General features: G+C 40.5%; 1 protein-coding gene and 1 long non-coding RNA gene across 5 annotated transcripts in view; one reads left to right on the forward strand and one right to left on the reverse strand.

Annotated features, from left to right (window-relative positions):
* The first annotated feature begins 1468 nt into the window (after positions 1 to 1468).
* Positions 1469 to 20732, forward strand: part of LOC119500897 (uncharacterized protein C21orf62-like) — a 30654-nt gene continuing 11390 nt past the window's right edge. Inside the window, exons 1-3 of one of the 4 annotated variants that reach the window (XM_037790893.1) lie at positions 1469 to 1479; positions 10300 to 11214; positions 16618 to 16757. The gene's annotated coding sequence lies outside the window, so the exon portion shown is untranslated. Of the gene's footprint in view, positions 1480 to 10299; positions 11215 to 13578; positions 13740 to 16435; positions 16528 to 16617; positions 16758 to 20732 lie in introns of those variants that run through there. The other 3 variants (XM_037790895.1, XM_037790892.1, XM_037790894.1) reach the window with 3 other exon arrangements.
* Positions 7172 to 15521, reverse strand: LOC119500898. The gene is made up of 3 exons (XR_005209710.1): positions 15384 to 15521; positions 11059 to 11161; positions 7172 to 7230 (listed from the first exon to the last, which is right to left on the reverse strand). It is a non-coding gene; the product is annotated as an uncharacterized LOC119500898 (long non-coding RNA).

Here is a 20732-nt window from a genome sequence, read left to right on the forward strand (position 1 = left end):
TTGAGCTGCAGGAGGATTAGTAACACAAAGAGGAAATTTGGTACAAAACAGTCTGTGACTCTTAAAACCGATGTGTTAATGCCGGAATCGATATATTTGCTCCATTTGAGTCTATGTGGAGGTTGAAGGAAGTTACTGCTTTTATTGTTGTAGTCTGAGTAACATGACGTCATATCCGATCTAACCAAAACAAAAATACAGCGAGCTGAAAAGAGAAAGTAGAAAACGGCGGTGGTAAACACTACACATCCAGTAAAGTATGGACACACTTTGGGTTTCACACATTGCAGGAAAAGCAGACATCATCATGGCTAAAGCTGCATGCTAACTCTTTCATGGACAGGAAACGTTATCGTATTGCGGTAACGTGTGGTCAAGCCGGCCGTCACTCTCATCTCCGTGGTCAAATCAGCCAATGCTACTTTAGAGCACCCATATACTGACACTTATGTTAAATGCATTCAAACGGCCCCAATGGAGCTGACTGGGTGTATAAAGAGAACGGAGATGACGGGAGAGCTAGAGACCACCTTGGAGAAGTTAGAGGAAGTATACACTTGTGACTACGTCCGGTTTTCAAAATAAGGTGTTAACAAAGGGAACTGTATATACAAAAAACATATATGGAAATAAGATTGATTGGATTATATTCACCAGAAGTATAAAACATTACATGTTCCTAAAAAGAAAATACCACTAATTTGTGAGGGAAATGTCTTTATTCTTTGATTTTTGAGTTGCTGGAAAGAATGTAATAAATATCTTCCTGACAATGACTGATATATTTGACTTCAGGACATCTCTGATTACATACATGATGAAAATCAAACATTCTTACTGTTCTAATTTAGATATTTTCCAAGTAAAAGTCCCTAGAAGTGTACGATTCAACTTTTTCCCATGGTCTAGTGTTACAAAAGTTAACAAAAATCACAATAAATCGCAAAATTGAATCACTTGTAGAATCGCAATACTAAAAAATCACAATACATATTGAATTGTGAGAAGGTTGAATCGTCCCAGCCCTGGTAAACACTCATTTGATTTGTCGGACTCAGACTGCTGAATCTTCATATTAGTTTCAGTTGAACTTATGAAGTAATTTCTTACAGTGTAGTGGTGTTATGAAGGGACCACTTCACAGGAAGAATGATTACTGCCACCAATAACTCTTTTAATGCACATATGACATGTGGCAGTTGTTTACAGACACACTTGAAAAAATGTGGACCTTTCCTGTAAATGACATAAACCTACTAAGCTACCAGATACAGTGAGAAGAAGGCCATGTCATAAATGAAGTAATGAAGTCCAACAAGTCTGATTTAATATTGATCCTCTAATTCCAGACTTCACTGAGATCAGCAGCATGTTATTGATGTCTGTTGACATGAATAAGTGTATGGATGTTGTGGTGACATTTGGATGATGTCTGTAGAAGGCTGACATTATGATGATCCACAATAACACAATGACAAAGTCACTCTACTCATTTTAGGGAGAAGCTCATTGATTAGGACATAGTAATGTTGAGCTACACATTTAAAACCTGAACACATCTGATTGGATTATTAAGTGATTTTTATCTTCATCATTTATTCTTTATTCAGATCGTGGGACTGCAGGTTGTCAGAGATCAGCTGTGCTTCTCTGGCCTCAGCTCTGAAGTCCAACCCCTCCCATCTGAGAGAGCTGGATCTGAGTATCAACAAGCTGCGGGATTCAGGAGTGAAGTTGTTGTGTGGTTTTCTGGAGAGTCCACACTGTAGACTGGAGACTCTGAGGTCAGACACCATTTTTTACTTCTGCACTGAGATTAATATGATGTGAAAGTTGGGGTGACACTAAACTGCAGACATAAGGCCGATATTATACTGATCCACACTGAGGGCCCTATCTTACACCCAGTGCAAAACGACGCACAGCAATGATGCAGTTGTCATTTTCATGCCCAGCACCCACATTGTGTAAGTAGCAAATGCACTTTGCTGATTTTTTTTGTTGCCTGATTTTCAGTATTAATGAGAGCTCTGTTTCACTTTTCGTATTTTACAGTTTTTTAACCTGCATCCTGTTGGCTTCAGGTGTTTGGAGTTTACATTTTCTAAACTTCTACGTTCTAATCCTTCTTTAGCTCTGAACAGATTATTAAACATTGAATGATTTCAAGCAGGAACATTGTCTTCTAAAGTTACATAATTTATTCTTTCTTCAGATTGTATGACTGCAGTTTGTCAGAGATCAGCTGTGCTTCTCTGGCCTCAGCTCTGAAGTCCAACCCCTTCCATCTGGGAGAGCTGCAGCTAGGTGGAAACACGCTGCAGGATTCAGGAGTGAAGCTCCTGTGTGGTTTTCTGGAGAGTCCACACTGTAGACTGAAGACTCTGAGGTCAGACACCATTTTTTACTTCAGTACTCATTCAGTTAATTCAAATCACTTTATTTGTCCCTGAGTGGCAAGTGTAGAGGCTCATAGAGTAGTACAATTACCAACACAATACAGGAAAAATGTAAACATATTGAAAGTTAAAAATAATGATACTAATATAGTACTAATAAATTATGATACTAGTAAGATACTTATAGTAGTGCAAAATAGTGCAGTATACGGTACGTATGGAACATGAGCGACATATAGAATAAATAACAGACTGATAGATAAAAAAGAAACTACTCTCCGAGCCGACCAGTCACCACACGAGCAGGAAGTAAAATACTGAGATTAATATGATGTGAAAGTTGAGGTGACACTAAACTGCAGACATAGGGCTGATATTATACTGGTCCACACTTAGTATCTTAATGCTAAGGTACATTTTCTTCTTCAGTGGTTTAGTCCATTGACTGTGGCAGAGCAATGTTGAGCTACACATTTAAAACCTTCATATATCAAAACTCTCGACTTTCATCATGTTTCTTTTTTCAAAGAAATTATAATAAAAAAATACATAAATATAAAGAATAAATAAATAATCTCTATTTCAGCTATCAGACAATAACAAATATATTCAGTATTTGTTTTTTTCTAAAATATGTATGAAGCTATATGATGCTTATACTGACTGAATAGTTTAAACCTAAGATGCATTGATTTTATGACTCAACTATTCCTAAAAAACACTGCTCAAAAACATTAAGGGAACACTGAAATCATACATCAGATCTTGATGAACGAATTATTAAAGTTGAAAATCATTACTGATGTACATTGTATAATTTGTTGAGAACAAAATTACGTGACAACGGTCAATGGAAACCAAAATCATCAACCCATCAAGGGCTGGATTCAAAATCACACTGAAAATCAAAGTACAAAAATGTAAATCACAGGCTGATCCAACTTGCGTAAATTTCATCACGGCAACTCATAATGTGACTCAGTAGTGTATACGCCCCCCGCGTACGTGTATGCACTCTTGACAACGTCTGGGCATGCTCTTGATGAGTCAGCGGATGGTGTCCTGGGGGATCTCCTCCCAGACCTGGATCAGGGAATCAGTGAGCTCCTGGACAGTCTGTGGCGGCACTTGGCGGTGTTGGATGCAGTGATACATAATGTCCCATAGGGGCTCAATTGGATTTAGGTCAGGGGAATGTGAGGGCCACTCAATGGCATCAATGCCATCAATGCCTTCGTCATACAGGAACTGCCTACACACTCTGGCCACATGAGGCCGGGCATTGTCCTGCACTAGGAGGAACCCGGGGCCCACTGCACCAGCGTAAGGTCCGACAATCGCTCTGAGGATTTCATCCCGGTACCTAACAGCAGTCAGGGTACCGTTGGCTATGACATGAAGGTCTGTGCGACCCTCCATTGATATGCCTCCTCAGACCATCACTGAGCCACCGCCAAACTGGTCATGCTGGATGATGCTACAGGCAGCATAACGTTCACCACAGTGTCTCCTGACTCTTTCACACCTGTCACATGTGCTCAGTGTGAACCTGCTCTCATCTGTGAAGAGAACGGGGCACCAATGGTGTACCTGCCAATGAAGCTGAATGCCAATCGAGCTGCACAGGTCCCACTAGAGCAGGGGTTCTCAACCTTTTGCAACTGAAGGCCCACTTGTGATTGTCAAAACATTTCCAAGGACCACCTTCCCAAATAAATGAGTAAAAAATCTAACATGTTTATACAACAAATAATAAACTGGGCTGTAGATATGTGTTATGCCACTGTCAGCTGTAATGACCAAAATACATATTCTGCTTACCCTCAGTGAGACACTTGGGCTTGCCTCTGGGAAATAATGAGATCAAGTCGTGGTGGGATGGGTGAGAGGCTGACACACAGAGTAGCATTCAAAGTTGCTTTCAGTTTGTTCCTTGCCTTTGATTTTGTGACAATCACAATGGAAAACCCTGACTCACATAAATAGGTGGTGGTGGAAGGCAACAGAAATTTGATTTTCCGTTTTGACAGAGAGGGATATTAACTGGCAGCCAGTATCCAAAATGAAGCAAGGTCTACTTGTGTGAGCTGAAGCTTCAGGCTGCTGTCTGCTGATAGTTCCATCAGTTCATTTTCCAACACAGTGGAGAGAGCTATGTCTTCTGAAGCAGGATCCACAGAGAAAGGGTCCAAAATCCAAAGGTTTCCATCTGGTGCATCTTCTGGGAAGTAGTATGTAAACTTTCCTGACAACTGAGTCAAATGCTGGGTTATAACACTGGATATGTTGACATGAGGAGTGGCTTCCAAAGTTTCACTTAGGAGTGAAAACACGTCAAATCGTCCCTCCTTGACTCTTTTTGTTCCACAGAATACGTTTTTTCTTGAAGCCCTCAATTTTGTCTGAAACCAAAAACACTGTGCTGTTTCTGCCTTGCATTGATATATTGAGCTGATTTATCTGGTCAAATATATCTGATAAGTAGGCCAGTTTTGCACAAAAGTTACCATCAGTGTAATGCTCAGCAAGAGGGGAGTGCTGCTCTTCCAGAAATGTGTGCACTTCTTCTCTCAGTTCAAAAAGGCGATTAAGCACATGTCCCCTTGAAAGCCACCTTACTTCACTGTGGTACAACAGCTGCAAATGATCTGCATCAACGTTAGCCAGCTAACAGTGGCAAACACGTTTGTCTCTACCTGATGATGTTTGGTGTTTTTACACAAGGCCTATTGAAGGAGGTTGGGTCACACTTAATCAACGCGCCTTCGGGGTACCGCACATGCGCAGTAATATCTGCTCTGCACTCGCCGAAATTGAGCCGATCGCAACGCACGACCGCAGCTCCAGTTACACTGCACATATGTTATACCCAATACAAGACCCGTGTCCACCCGTGTCTCAGCCTCCTTCAATAGGCTTTGGTTTTACGGCAGCTGGCATCTTACCTCCTTTAGGTTTTACCTGTTCACTTTGCTAAATAATGATAAAAAAAATAATCTAGTACCACTGCCTCTGCGGCCCACTAGATGGCGCTCTGCGGCCCACCGGTGGGCCACGGCCCACTGGTTGAGAATGGCTGCCACCCGCATAGAGTCTGTTTCTGACAGTTTGATCAGAAACATGCACACCAGTAGCATTAACATTGAATGATTTCAAGCAGGAACATTGTCTTCTAAAGTTACGTCATATATTCTTTATTCAGATTGAGGAGCTGCAGTTTGACAGAGATCAGCTGTGCTTCTTTGGCCTCAGCTCTGAAGTCCAACCCCTCCCATCTGAGACAGCTGAAGCTGGGTAACAACGAGCTGCAGGATTCAGGAGTGAAGCTCTTGTGTGGTTTTCTGGAGAGTCCACACTGTAGACTGGAGACTCTTAACCAATCAGAATCTAGCATTCAACACAGCCATGTAATAAATAAATATAAAGAAAAAATAAATAATCTCTATATCAGCTATCAGACAATAACAAATATATTCATTATTTGCTTTTTCTATAAATTTTACGAAGCTATATGATGCTTTTACTGACTGAATAGTTCAAACTGAAGATGCTTTGATTTTATGACTCCACTATTCCTGAAATATATATTATAGATGTCTTATTCACATTTCCCCAAAATTTATCCTGACATATTTGACATCTTTGGAAACTTTGAGATCTTGAGTCGAATCTTGAATCAATTTCTGTGGTTTTTATTTGTGTTTTGCTGCATAACATGAGTTTTTATAGATGGATCCACAGGTAGAGCTGTCAGAGTTTAAGAGGTGAAGTCACTACGTCTTTATTGTAGTAGCAGCACGTTGTCATTAATATTAATGAGAGCTCTGTTTCACTTTTTGTATTTTACAGTTTTTTAACCTGCATCCTGTTGGCTTCAGGTGTTTGGTGTTTACATTTTTTACACTTCTACGTTCTAAACCTTCTTCAGCTCTGAACAGATTATTGAACATTGAATGATTTCAAGCAGGAACGTTGTCTTCTAAAGTTACATCATTTATTCTTTATTCAGATTGTGGGACTGCAGTTTGTCAGAGATCAGCTGTGCTTCTCTGGCCTCAGCTCTGAAGTCCAACCCCTCCCATCTGAGAGAGCTGAAGCTGAATGACAACAAGCTGCAGGATTCAGGAGTGAAGCTATTGTGTGGTTTTCTGGAGAGTCCACACTGTAGACTGGAGACTCTGAGGTCAGTTCACTGTCTCTCTGTTACTATTATAGATCTTGTATGTTTAATTAACAATATAACCTGATTTATGTACAAACAAAATGGTCACATCTCGATACAGAAGATCCTCTGAACTAATATGTATTTTAAATTGATCAAGTTAATTGTTGAAGTAGAAATATTTCTCTGGTTTCTGTTCATTTCAATTTGTTTTCACTAATAATGTCTGTCATGATCATTGATATTGAATCTTCAGCACACACACATAGATGAACACAGAGATCAGCAGCATGTTATTGATGTGTGTTAACATGAACAGGTGTATGAATGTTGTGGTGACATTTGGATGATGTCTGTAGAAGGCTGACATTATGATGATCCACAATAACACAATGATACACAAAGTCACTCTACTCATTTTAGTAGACACATCTGATTTTTATCTTCATCATTTATTCTTTATTCAGATTGACTTACTGCAGGTTGTCAGAGATCAGCTGTGCTTCTCTGGCCTCAGCTCTGAAATCCAACCCCTCCCATCTGAGAGAGCTGCAGCTGGGTGGAAACAACCTGAAGGATTCACATGTGAAGCTGCTGTCTGATCTGGCGGAGAGTCCACACTGTAGACTGGAGACTCTGAGGTCAGTAGAGGGTCGGAGTCGGTCCATGCTGGTTTCAGCAGTATTGTTGTGATGTGTTTCCACCGTTAAGCTGTGAGAGGAGAACGGTGACACACACAGAGAGAGAGAACAGTCAGCCAATCAGATCAGCCAGAAGCTTGTTGTGATCATGTGTTAGAGTTGATGTGAAGAAGATATTGTTGTTGTGCTCATGTCTCCAGGAAATAAAGCTGGATTACAGCTGACAGCATCACAACATGTATAGAGACAGTGGTCCTCATCCATCAAACTGTCGTACCATCAAATCTGATCAGAAAGTCTTTGTTCTTTCATTGATCAGTTCATCTCTGTCACAGCTCTGAGATCAGTCTGACTGAAGCCTCAAATAACTGGCTCTTATTTCATAGAACCACGGTTACATTTAGTAACCATGATGTGGTCTGCCCAAAGAGCCATTAAAGGAGGGTAACGGGATGAGGGTTTGGAGTTTTAGCGTCTTTTGCAACTCGTTCCAGTCACTAGGAGCAGCAAACTGGAATGGATGACGACCAGAGGAGGTGCAGACTTTAGGAACGACCATACTAATGAATTTGCTAGAACATAAATTGCGGTTACTGTTGGAGATATTGAGTAGTGAGCGGAGATATGGAGGTTGTTGCTGCCAATGATAGTTTCATAAATGAACTGTGTGCTGCATCACTGACTGACTGCTGATGAAGAGAGTCTCTGTAAACTCTGATTCATGACTTCTGTTCTATTTTTCTGTCAACAGCTGGTGGTGATCTCTGTCAGAGTCTGAGTGATCAGAAACGAAGATGTGTTGAGAGGATCAGCCGTGTATTGATGTTTCACAGAGGTTCACCACCCGGACCTGGATCTTATTTTGTCTTTTTTTTTTATTCATTCATATATTATGAACCCCAAATGCTTCTGCAGAATAGTTCAGTTTATGGCAACATAACTGTTGATTTACACATTTAAATAGATCTTTCTGCTTTGCTCCGTGTCGCAGCTCCACCCTGTGGAACGATGGAGTTTTGCTGTTTATTTCCACATATTTCTAAATAACAGTGGAAGTTAATAAAGTTACCCTATTAAAACCAAGCCCTCAGGAAGAGTGCCGGGCTTTGATGCCCATTTTCATAGTGGCCAAACGGCGGTACTAAAACTTCCGTGTGCTTCACGTGATGCCATTGGGCCCAAAAATACTTTTTCCCATAGACTTACATTGGGAAAGAGACGTCTGTTACTCAGAATTCAGTCAAGGCTTCACTTAAGTTTCTCAACTGACTACAAAGAGATTATATACTTGGATTTTGGTATAAAGTCAGCACCTTAATATTTGATATAATGTTTGAGGCAAAATAGACAAACAGAACTGATTAACATGCATACTCTAGATTTTATATTTACTAATCATGTACATACAGGAAAATTCCAGTTTTATGTGTGACTTTGCTAGTTTTCACATTACATGACTTAACACAGAACCCCGTGGAGCTTTTTCCCCTCAGAAATCCGTGTTGAAGCGGTAGTTATCACCACCGCTCATGTTCTGTTGTTCCTGCTGGAGCTGCTTTCTGCCAGCAGATGTCACCATTCCCTCTGTTTTACCACAAAGGTGGTTTATCTGAATGGATGCAGTGAACACTGAACTGATGATGTGAATGCTTTCTTTCTGACTGACTTGGTTGTGTAAAGGTTAAGTGTCATCATAATGTAGTTAAACTTGATTTAAAATGATGGAAACTGGATTCGAAATTAAACTCAGCACACAACTTGCACAAACGTCCACATGGACTCAAGTATGAACTGATTAGAGTTTGGTGGTCAAAGGTCACTGTGACCTCACAAAATACATTTTTCGCCATAACTCAAGAATTTAAATGCTAATTATGACAATTTCACATGAATGTTTATTATAATAAAATGATGAAGTGATGACATTTTCAACAGACATGGATGTAAACTGCAACTTGACTGTTTGGGGGAGGCATACAACCGTGAGGCGGTAATTCTTGTTTTTTTCTTTTCGAAGAGAAAAACAAGTTTATTTATTTCATCAATGTTTAAGTATTTTGAGTTAACTCATTTTAAAATAAGTTAGCTAACTTTGCGATATTAACAAAGAAATGTAGTTAGTAGAAATGTGTTAACGGTCGCTTTCATTTTTTAAAACTTAGATATGTTTCTGTGGTTTTCTGTCCACATTTTAAGATGAACTAATATCTGTTACTGCGCTGGACAGTGAACTCATCATTGTAGTAAAGAAGACACTGCAGGTATTTCATCATATTAGTATTCAACAACTGGTTTTGACAGAACCTCTTCAACATCTCACACAATAAATAAAAGTTCACAGTGTTCCTCAGCAGGGAGAGAAAACTGCATGTCCACATGTTATAATAAGTGCAGGAGTATATTCTAGTATACTTTACAGACCCAGTAGCTACAGTTTGTGCTTCTCATGTCTTACCTTTATACTCAAGTCACAGAGCTAAGCAGACTATTTTCTGACTATCTTTGAGAAATCCATAAAGTCCTTCATCAGCAACACTTAGAGCTGTTTTGAAGACACACTTCTGAACATCTGTTGCAAAATAAAAACTAAGTTTACCAAGTTGTGATTGTATTTCCAAATCCAGGTTGTTAGAAACTGCACGTCCTTGCTCTTTTTTTGTAAAACACAAGCAAACCGTTCACACCTTTTGTACGATATTGGAATTGTATATTGGAAGAAACATCAATAAAAACAAATGTAACTCAAATGATAATATAATAATTTTTTTAAATTGTGCCTCACATTGTACTAATTGAGCAATAAGATGTGTCATTTCTGGCTAACATCTGTGTTTGGATTATGAAAAAGAGTTGCACAACTGCAACGCAGGAAAATGGCTGAAATTATTTTTTTTGCTGCAACAGGGAGAATCATTTTTCATCCAGATATTCAGAAGAATTTTATTTGTATAAGTCAGTAAAAGAAAACAAAACAGGAAAAAACACTATTTTATACTAAATAGATTTATTAACATGATTTAAACATAAAGCTGAGATCTCTCCATTCCTACACCACCATGTTCTTGTTTGGTTGGCTTTGGCTATGTTACTAGATTAGGTTTTACACCCTTCATTCACCACACAACCACTCATCCATCTGCTGACACACTGATAACACTGATTCACACACCTCATCACCTCACTATGGTTTTTGGGTTATTGTATGTTTAATAATAAACTTGTACGCACCGCTCATGAGCCGGCTCATGACACTCATAAACACATCAAGTTAAAAAGCTGATCTGTGTGAGCACACACACATACGTGTTTATAGACAATATCAGGACTTTCGAAAAAAACGTGACAAATGGGGATGTGCCTTTCCCAAGGTCCTAGAGACCTGGGAATCAAAGTATTTCCGAGCCATGCTTCTACAAATACATCAATCTGTTGAGATTTTGTCTAAGGCTATATTTTGGTCAGACCTGATTTTAATGCTACGGAGGCTCCAGAACACTGTGGTGAGCTCAGAAAAATGAGGACGCCAAAATGTCCTAATTTTTTCGAGCGTCCTGATATTGAAGGTGTGTTATCATAGAATTGTCCTCATTTGTCATGAAAACAAGTACACGCACACACACACACACATGCACAGGTTACACTCACATAACAGCAAACTGTGAGAGGATGCTGTGCTTTTCATGTTGGGTTAATAATGAAACAAACAAACTGGTGGGGTTACCATGGCTACGGATAGGGGAGAGAAAAACAGAGGGTAAAAAGAGAGAGACAGAGAGAGAGGAGAGCGGGTTACAGAAGAATAGAGAAGGGGAGAAGGTATTCAATTGCCAACTTGACCTAACTTGACTTAACTGACCCTGTGGAATTTCAGCTCAGCTCCTCAGAGGTTTGAAAGCTCCTCACGGGAAAAGATGAAGGAAGGTGAAGTCGTCCGGGTTGATTTTAGAGAGCAGGTACTTCTACAGTGAAAGAGAAAGCAGGAGGAAAAAGGAGGGAGAAGAGAAACACAGAGGTACGTTGAATTTTATGTTGACTTCTTATAAGCTGAAATGGTGTTTTGATGCATGTGGCTTGTTCTCATCATCAGGTCACATATTCAGTTTGTCCAATGACTTTAGTTTATGACCAAATACCTGCAAGCCTCAACTGAACTGTGTATTTAGTGCTGATTATGAAATGTTCACAGGCTAACACGATAAACTGAGATGATGAACATGGTCAACATTATACTAGCTTAGCATCAGCATGTTAGCATTGTCACTGTGAGCATATTAACATGCTGGCATTAGCATTTAGCTCCGCTGTGTCTAAATACAGCCTCACAGAGCTGCTAGTGAAACCCTCCGCTCACTTCTCCCTATCCAAGACTGTGGTAACGCGAGCCGCCGAGTGCAAAACCGGGGTAACGCCGTTGGTGTCGCTCAGAGGCCGTCCATACCATAATAACACTACTTTAGGAGCAACGGAAGTCACGGTAAGATGGCGGCTGGTGGTACCACGGTACATATATGAATGTGACCTCTGCGTTTAACCCATCCTAAGCATTAGGCGCTTCTGCGTTGGCTTCATTTCTCAGCACTGGAGCTTTTGATCAAACCTAAAGGCCTTTAATACGTGCACGCATGGCGTCACTCCTAGTGAGAGAGCGCCCTGTAATGAGGTACATGCAGCCTCATAAAGAAGTAAAGACAATCTTCAAACATCCTCTCCGTGCCAGGTTTCAACATCCTCCACTGCAGGGGATCTAAACAAAAGGGAAACTAACAAATAAGTGAACTGATGACACTGAATCCTTTCCTCTGCAGGATTATAAATGCTTACAATATCTGTTTCTTAAAGTTGCAAAACTATGATGTTACATTTCATACAGATTACATGCATGTAAACCTTTAATACCACAATATCCATCACACAATTAGCTGTTCGTTAATGTCCCGTCTTAATGTTACGTTTAATTTTCACTTTACAAACGTAGTTGTAGTAGTTCTAAGCCAAGCCATGATCTCTTTTCCTAAAACTAAGTGGTTTTGTTGTCTAAACTTAAGCAAGCGTTTGTTTGAATTCACAATGTAAAGCACTTTACTGTTTACTGCGACCGTAAAGTGACGCCGAGGGGTCCGACGAAGCGTCAGTTTGTGACGAGTTGGGATGAGAACGTGTCGCAGCTTCCGGCATGGAGGGAGAATGTTGATATTGGCAGTGGCAAAAGAAATACTTTATATACTCTATATAGGTCTTTTACTTAGTAAAAGTATCAATACCACAGTGTGATACAGACACAGTGTTAAAGCCCTGTATTCAAAAGTTTGACTGAAGTAAAATTGCAGAAGTATTATCAACAAAATGTACTTACATTTACTTAAAGTCTTTTCAAGGTGGAGATCCTTTTAACTACTTTATGATAATTTAATCTATATGCATCACATTTTACATGTTGATCACATATTTTATGTGTACAAGGTAACCTGTCACAAGCTGTCAGATAAATGTAGTAGAATAACAATGTTGTACAATGTTATACAATGTTCATTTCTCTAAAATAGAAAGGAGCGAGTCCCAACGAGTAGAAGTGGAGGAGATGTATTTAGTTGTATAGAGTGGAAATATTCAAACAGTACCTTACAACTGTAATTAAGCATAATACTTCCTTGTTGCCACCACTGGCAATAAAGAGGTTACTGTCATTACTACCATAAAAATTACTTCACACATCAATGGTCTCCTCATAGTTGTACTACAACACTTAGTTTGGAAAAATATGCTTTTGCATAATTTTGGTGGATTTTTAATGGGAAAAATATTCAATAACTTCACTTTTATAAGTGTAGTGCCATCAAATGTCTTAATTAGTTTTAAAAGTATAATCAGGAAGAGACCATTGATGTGTGAAGTAATTTTGGTGGTACTACACTACATAATACTGACGTTATTGAATATTTTTCCCATAACAAAATTTAAAAGAATTATGCAAAATAATATTTTTCCAAACTAAGTGTTGTAGTACAACTATGAGGAGATCATTGATGTGTGAAGTAATTTTGATGGTACTACACTGTACATTACTGAAGTTATTGAGTATTTATCCATTACAAATTCACCAAAATGATGCAAAAGCGAACTCGAGGGAACGAGTTACTAACTTGAGGAAACAAGTTAATAAAAATGTTCTCCTAGGAGTTTTAGGGGGGCTCCGTAGTTGTCCTTTGGGTTATAGTAATGTTTTATTTACCTGGTAATTGATGAGATTTTGGAACATGGCAATGTTGGTAGTGTTGTGAAACAGGCCGAGAAACACAAGTGATAAGACGATCAGACAGGTTTTCAAGCTTTATTGGAAAGCAAACAATAAAACCCTCTGTCTGTTGTCTGCAGATGACTTCCTGGTTCAACCACACGTCGGTTTCACAGAGTGTTTGTGGTTGGCATAAGAAATTCTGAGAAATAGAAGAACTACAATACAAAAGCTGTCTTTTCCAAGAATCACAGAAAGACGTCCACTTCCAAAGAACTTTGCATGACTGGAACCACAACGTGTTGGTGAGTGTGTGTCTGTGTGAGTGGCAACTTTCAGTGCCAGTGTATGCTGTTGGTGATGGAAACAGAAAATACCCTACTTTTCTTGTCATGACTATTGCTTACAATAATAAAAAAAACAACAGCTAGATGAAGCTCTGGATCCTGCAAATAGATAGACTGATAGAGAAATAGTGGACTGGAGGGAGATGGATTGATGTTTGACGGTATGGTGAAATTTATTGTACCCCAGAGAAGTTAAATAAGGTTGCATCTACCGAGCACACAGATTTTTTTTTCCCCAGGTCCAATCTTTCTGCCAAGGCTATTCACATTCATGTTTGAAGTGACCCATATCTGATATCAGCGTGAAAGGATCTCTGCACTGAAATGCCTCACATGCAACCAATAACCTCACACACCTGGAAGACTGCCGTCTGACGGCCCGTTGGTCCGAAAATACACACTGGAGTAGTTGGAATCCAGTGACTGCCAGACTCCATTAACATATTGCTCAATTTAACAGATCTGGGTTCCCCCGTTACACAGATGATACTGCTAAATCCTAATGTATGACTTTGTATGTCTCTTAAAGAAAGACGTTTCATTTCAGCTGATATTAAACTTTAACAGCTCTTCTGTGAACTAAGTTAAATAAACTAAAGTAAGATGTGTGATGTTACTGTTTGACATCCCGAAACACCACCAGTCAACATGTCCATGCAATTTTTTTAGAACATTTTCTATAAATCAGAGTTCTGTTTTGTGAAACGAATTTATCAGAACAATTGAATAGTGAAAAGTCAGTTTATTAAGTTAATTTACATTTTAAATGAGTGACGAGGCAAAGAAAGTCTTCAACTGTTTCCTACTGTAGGAGGACAGTTTGCAGTTTATAACCCTATTGCCAATGTGTTTTATTTTGGTTGAAAAATGAAACGTTCAACCGAGTTAAGCTGGTTTACTGAAGGGATTTAGTTTAGTTTCTGCCAGAAAGGGTCTATTTTCACTCATAGGTGTGAATGTGAAAATTAATGGTTGTCTGTCTCTATGTGTCAGCCCTGTGATAGTCTGGCGACCTGTCCAGGGTGTACCCCGCCTTCGTCCAATGTCAGCTGAGATCGGCTCTAGCCCCCCCGCGACCCTAAATAGGATAAACGATTACAGATAATGGATGGATGGATGGATGATCATTTCCTAAATCTAGCCGAGTATTTTTGTTGCCTAAACCTAAGGAGATTTCTGGTAGAAAGCCCTGAAAGCTATCTCCTCCCATGTGCGGAAAAAAATCGAGAAGGTCTGATAACGTCATACTGCATAATAATTAGCCATTAGTGCTTCTGTTTGTTGTTTGCTCCAATGGGACATTTTTCAGACTATTGGGGTTTCTGAATAATGGGCTGTCGGAACAATTTCCATTGTATTTTGTGCTGTACTAGTAGTAGTATTTATGTAGTAGTAGTAGTAGTAGTATATTATTAAAGCTAAACACAGAGTATAAAAGAATAGACACAGACAATGGAATTAAACTGTTTTATGTGGTAACTGGATGTTGTGACCTGATCATTAGTTTGAGAAGAGGAACCTTACATTACATTTAAAATATATATTTAGGTAAATAAAGACAAGAAAAAGGAGATTATGTGAATATTTCAGTAAGTAACGCACCAGCTGCCCGCCGCGGCTCCACCCAGCATCATGGTTCTGGGAGTACTAGGTGTTCTGGTGTCTTTGTCTGTTCTCGCCAACACGGGAACCCAACAGGAAGTGATCTCACTGCCTTATAGAAACAAGAGCCAGTTTTTCCATCTGCTCTATTCCCTCTCTCTTACATTTTTTTGGTTCAGTTTCAGTTCCTACCAACAACAGCTGCCGTGGTGCAAATATGAACGGGTTGTACTGCATGACCTTAGCTCACACTCTCACCTTAACTCCAGTGTCCCAAACAGAACAGCCTGTTCTCTCAAAGATGGAACACACACACATTCAAAGCTTTAAACTTTTCTGAAAGTGTTATGTGTTATGCCCTGGAACTCCTGTATTTATAGTCTTTTATCTTCTTTCTACAATATAATGTCTTCACAAGGCAAACCCCACCCATCTTGTACACTAAGTGGAGCACAAAGAAAAAGACAGAAAAAGGTCAAAGTGGGACGAAAACAATATAAAAAAACACAAAATAAAATACAAAAAACGGGAAACTGGAACAGGAAGTTAAATATAAATATAAAATTTGTTCTGTGACTCATTCTACAGATATGGACAATGAAACGGTAGTAATGTTGCTGGTATGATGTCAATATACTGTAAATAGAACATTTTCACTGTCTATTTTTGCTGTGAACTGGCATGGCGATTTTTCAAAGGGGTCCTTTGACCTCTGACCTCAAGATACGTGAATGAAAATGGGTTCTATGGGTACCCACAAGTCTTCCCCTTTACAGGCATGCCCACCTACTCACACAGGCCAAACTCACCATCATTGTGACAACTGTCATTCGGTCTTCAAATACACACTCATAGCTCCACAGCTCCATCACAGATACTGAAATTTGAAATTTGTTTTTTTGTCGTTGTGATAGTAACAGCAATCATCAGTAATAACATGTTGGGCCACTAGAGGACAGCATATACAGCCATTCTACGTGGAAAAAAATGGAAAATGAGAGGCGGGTCCCAAAATAGGAGGAGAGTCAGGCTGAGAAGTGAGGGAATGGGAAGAAAGATGAGAAGAAAGCAGGGGAAAACGGAGTGTTTGAGTCTGTCATGCTGTCACATCTGAAGCAAAAGGTATCCATCCAGTGTCCAGAAAGTAAGACCTCTCTCTGTTTTTCTCTCCCTCTTCCCTCTCTCTCCCTCCATTTTAACAATCTCTCTCTCTCTCTCTCTCTTCTGCTGTCAGACAGACAGATGAGGTTTTCCAGTCAACCTGCAGACAGATGTGGAAGCTGCAGCTGCTCTCACCGCATGAGGAAGCTGGATAGATCAGCCTGGAGCCAGACGGCAGCAGCATGCCACCTTAGCCAGCACTGAGTTGTCCACGTAAGTACGCTATATACACTCACGTGCACATGTGCTGTCATATGGTGGGCTTGTTTCATCAGTCGTTTTTCTGCTGCATACACAGAACACATGTGTGCTGCTTACGGCTCACACTTGGTACACATGTTGTTTGTGCTTTAATGTTCAATCTATAATTGGTGACCCCCACACTGACCTTCAATTGCAACTATATATTTGGTGTGGGAAATTATCCTGGTTGTATTTCTCTAATTAGGAACATATGGCCACTGAAATCACAGTGTCCATATCACAGACAGCTGAGTTGTGATGTAATCTGTCAGCCCAAACCGCACATTGTGCGTCTATTGCCTGAGAGGAAAATGATCTGTACTGGTAATCCACTGCTTATTTTTTTAAATTTAATATCTTTAAGGGTCAGTTCACCCAAATCACAAAAACAAACATACTTTACCTCTTAGCGGTTTGGGCCGTTTTTCCAGAAAGTCATTCATGGTGATATTTAAACTACCACTGTTTTCATGATATGACTATTTTAACCACATGGATAAAAATATAATCTAATAATGTAATGGTTTTTAACATGTTTCCCAAATTGCGACTATATTTACTAATCTGAACAAAGATGGTAGCCAGAAATTAAACTACTTGCTTGTATTGTGCTGTATACAAAACTAAATGTGTTATCGTGTATGGAAATATAAAATAATGAAAGGTATGAATCTAGACAAATATAACAGAAACTAGAATTGCACTTGGAGAGCGCAGACCTCCATCAAGGTGCGTGACTTTAAAAAAAGATCACAGATCACAGCTCACAGCTGGCGGTACCGTGAGGTGGTCGGCTTGTTATTAACACGATGTGTTTCTGTGTAACGTATCGGCGGATGTCTCTCTCATTCAGCAGCCTTGTTATGTATGTATAACGTTACACTACGTTGTCTCTCATCCCGTCAGCTACCGCTTTTTTTCTTTCTCACCATGGATGGCCAGCCTCGCCACACATCCACACACGTATGCCTCTGCTCGAAGAAAGAAGAAGGCGGGGTCATGCGTCATCAGTTACACTGTGCATTAAGACCTCAGGGTCTTAATGCTCAGGCTGATTGGAATCCTGGAAAAAATTCCTGAATCTGGATCATGATCCGGATCGCCACCAAAATCACTCCCCACACCTCCAAAAATGTCATTAGAATCCATCGCAAACTTTTCGAGTAATTCTGCTGACAGACAGACAGACAAACAAACAAACCAACGCCGGTGAAAACATAACCTCCTTGGCCCAAAGCCTTTGTCATGTCATGTTATTATGATGTATTTTTTGTGGTGGTGGCAACAATACCCTGCCGAACATTTGACCCAAATTGTATTAATAGCACGCCATTTTGACGTGACATTTTAGGCTTTTCGCGTGTAATTTAATGCCACATTGTTACCATTAAGCGCACACGGTTATGTTTAGGCAACAAAACCACTTAGTAAGGTTTATGGAAAACAATATGGTTGGGCTTAAAATAAGTAAGTAAAATATGTACGTAAACAACATAAGTACGGAAAACATGTCACAAATGTCACTAACGTCACTTTAAAATAACTCAACAACATTTTGGGACACGGACAGCGGTCTCCTAGTTGAAAGTTGTTGTGTCTTTGACAAATCCACCTCCCCTCTACCCCGACCATAAGCAGTCTTTCTCACTTTTTATTCTACGTCACTAGCTCTGAGCGTAGCACACGGATGCGTTTGCATTGCAGTCAGTAAAGACTATATGGTCTGAAACGACGCGCCAAAAGCAACAAAGGCGTTGTTATTGCACTTACAAATTACCGTGTCATTCATCACCATTTAGTGAGTCCGGGCTGTTTGACCATAATGCATGGTGGAAAGCATGATCAATTTAGTAAGTTGCCATGGACCTGAATTATTTTCAGACATGCCGTCATTCTGAGCACCTCCAGGATTTCTCATCTATGCGTGTGTTTTATAGCAATACCTGTGCCAAATGATTCCAATACATTACAGTAATCCAGTCTATTCTAAAGTAAGGGAGACTTGTTTGTGTCTATGTTCTGACTCAGACAGACACATGCAGGCTGTCATGTCAAGCTGCTATTCATTGAAATACTACTGCTGCTGCACTGTGTCTCATACCCAAGAGAAATAGTTTGGGAAAATCAAGTTTTGCTCTGCATTCTATCCAACCAAACTAACAAGTGTGGTCTGGAGATTAGCAGTATTATGAGACTCTGGAGTTTTGCTTTACAGCCTGCTAACCTGATTCTACTGTACAACAGTCAATAAAAATAAACCGTCTGCAGTCCTAATGCAAGACAAATGCTTCAGCAGCTGCCACTGTATACAAAGATTTTTAGCTGATCCCTGCTGACATTGGGTGAAGGCGGGGTACACCCTGGACGCCAGACTATCACAGGGCTGACACATAGAGACAGACAACCATTCACGCCTACGGCCAATACATGTCTTTGGACTGTGGGAGGAAGCCAGAGAAAACCCACTCTAACACGGGGGGAACATGCAAAGCCTCCACACAGAAGGGCCCCAAGCCAGGTTAGAACTTGCGCCCCTCTTGATGTGAGGCGGCAGTGCTTACCACTGCACCACCGTGCAGCCCAGCTTTAGAGATGCTGTATGTTTATAGTATTTGTGAACTTTGGAATGAGCCAGACTAACTATTTCCCCTCCATTTCCAGTTTTTATACTAAGCTAAGTGCATCTAGGCTCTAGGCTCTAGGCTCTAGGCTCTGGCTCTAGGCTCTAAGCTCTGGCTCTAGGCTCTAGGCTCTAGGCTCTGGCTCTAGGCTCTAAGCTCTGGCTCTAGGCTCTGGCTCTAGGTTCTAGGCTCTAGGCTCTGGCTCTAGGCTCTAGGCTCTAGGCTCTGGCTCTAGGTTCTAGGCTCTAGGCTCTGGCTCTAGGCTCTGGCTCTAGGCTCTGGCTCTAGGCTCTAGGCTCTGGCTCTAGGCTCTGGCTCTAGGCTCTAGGCTCTGGCTCTAGGCTCTGGCTCTAGGCTCTGGCTCTAGGCTCTAGGCTCTGGCTCTAGGCTCTGGCTCTGGCTCTAGGCTCTAGGCTCTGGCTCTAGGCTCTGGCTCTAGGCTCTGGCTCTAGCTCTAGGCTCTAGGCTCTGGCTCTAGGCTCTAGGCGCTGGCTCTAGGCTCTGGCTCTAGGCTCTAGGCTCTAGGCTCTGGCTCTAGGTTCTAGGCTCTAGGCTCTGGCTCTAGGCTCTGGCTCTAGGCTCTGGCTCTAGCTCTAGGCTCTAGGCTCTGGCTCTAGGCTCTGGCTCTAGGCTCTGGCTCTAGGCTCTGGCTCTGGCTCTGGCTCTAGGCTCTAGGTTCTGGCTCTAGGCTCTGGCTCTAGGCTCTAGGCTCTAGGCTCTAGCTCTGTACTATATACAGCCACAAGCGTGGTATTGATTGTCTCATCTCACTCTTGGAAAGAACACAAAAAATTGTATTACCCAAAATGTTTCCTACAATGATTTCAGTTGGAAGCAATGCACTTGGGGCTGAGTAGGGAAGTACTGAGAAATGTTGTGATTTGTTGTGACTAACAAATTGTTAATTTTGGACGAACTTGGCTCTGCATCATTAGATGTTTTAACATGGGAAGCAGGAAGAGACCACAAGATTTGTCAGAGCTCAGGGTTCAAATGAGTCACAGGGACACCCATGCTAAAACAATTTTATAAGCTTGTGCTGCTGTTTTATTCTAAATTGGTTTCTATTTTAAGTCAATTAAATGTGTCATATATAACATATTCATAACAGAGTAATATAATAAGCTCTACATTTCAGGACATGGGGATATAGGGAAAACCTTTCGATGCATATTTGTCGTTTTTTGGAGTGAACCCCCATCATCAGTTCGCCTCTGTAGTCGTGTGTGGAGCTGCAGCTGCTGAGAGAGAGAGGGAGAGGAGCGAGAGACGTTGAGAAGAGATGGGTGACATAGAGGAAGAGAGGGACTGTAAGGGAGAGGTG

The sequence above is a fragment of the Sebastes umbrosus genome, chromosome 13 (assembly GCF_015220745.1).
Source record: "Sebastes umbrosus isolate fSebUmb1 chromosome 13, fSebUmb1.pri, whole genome shotgun sequence".
Taxonomy (NCBI): Eukaryota; Metazoa; Chordata; class Actinopteri; order Perciformes; family Sebastidae; genus Sebastes; species Sebastes umbrosus.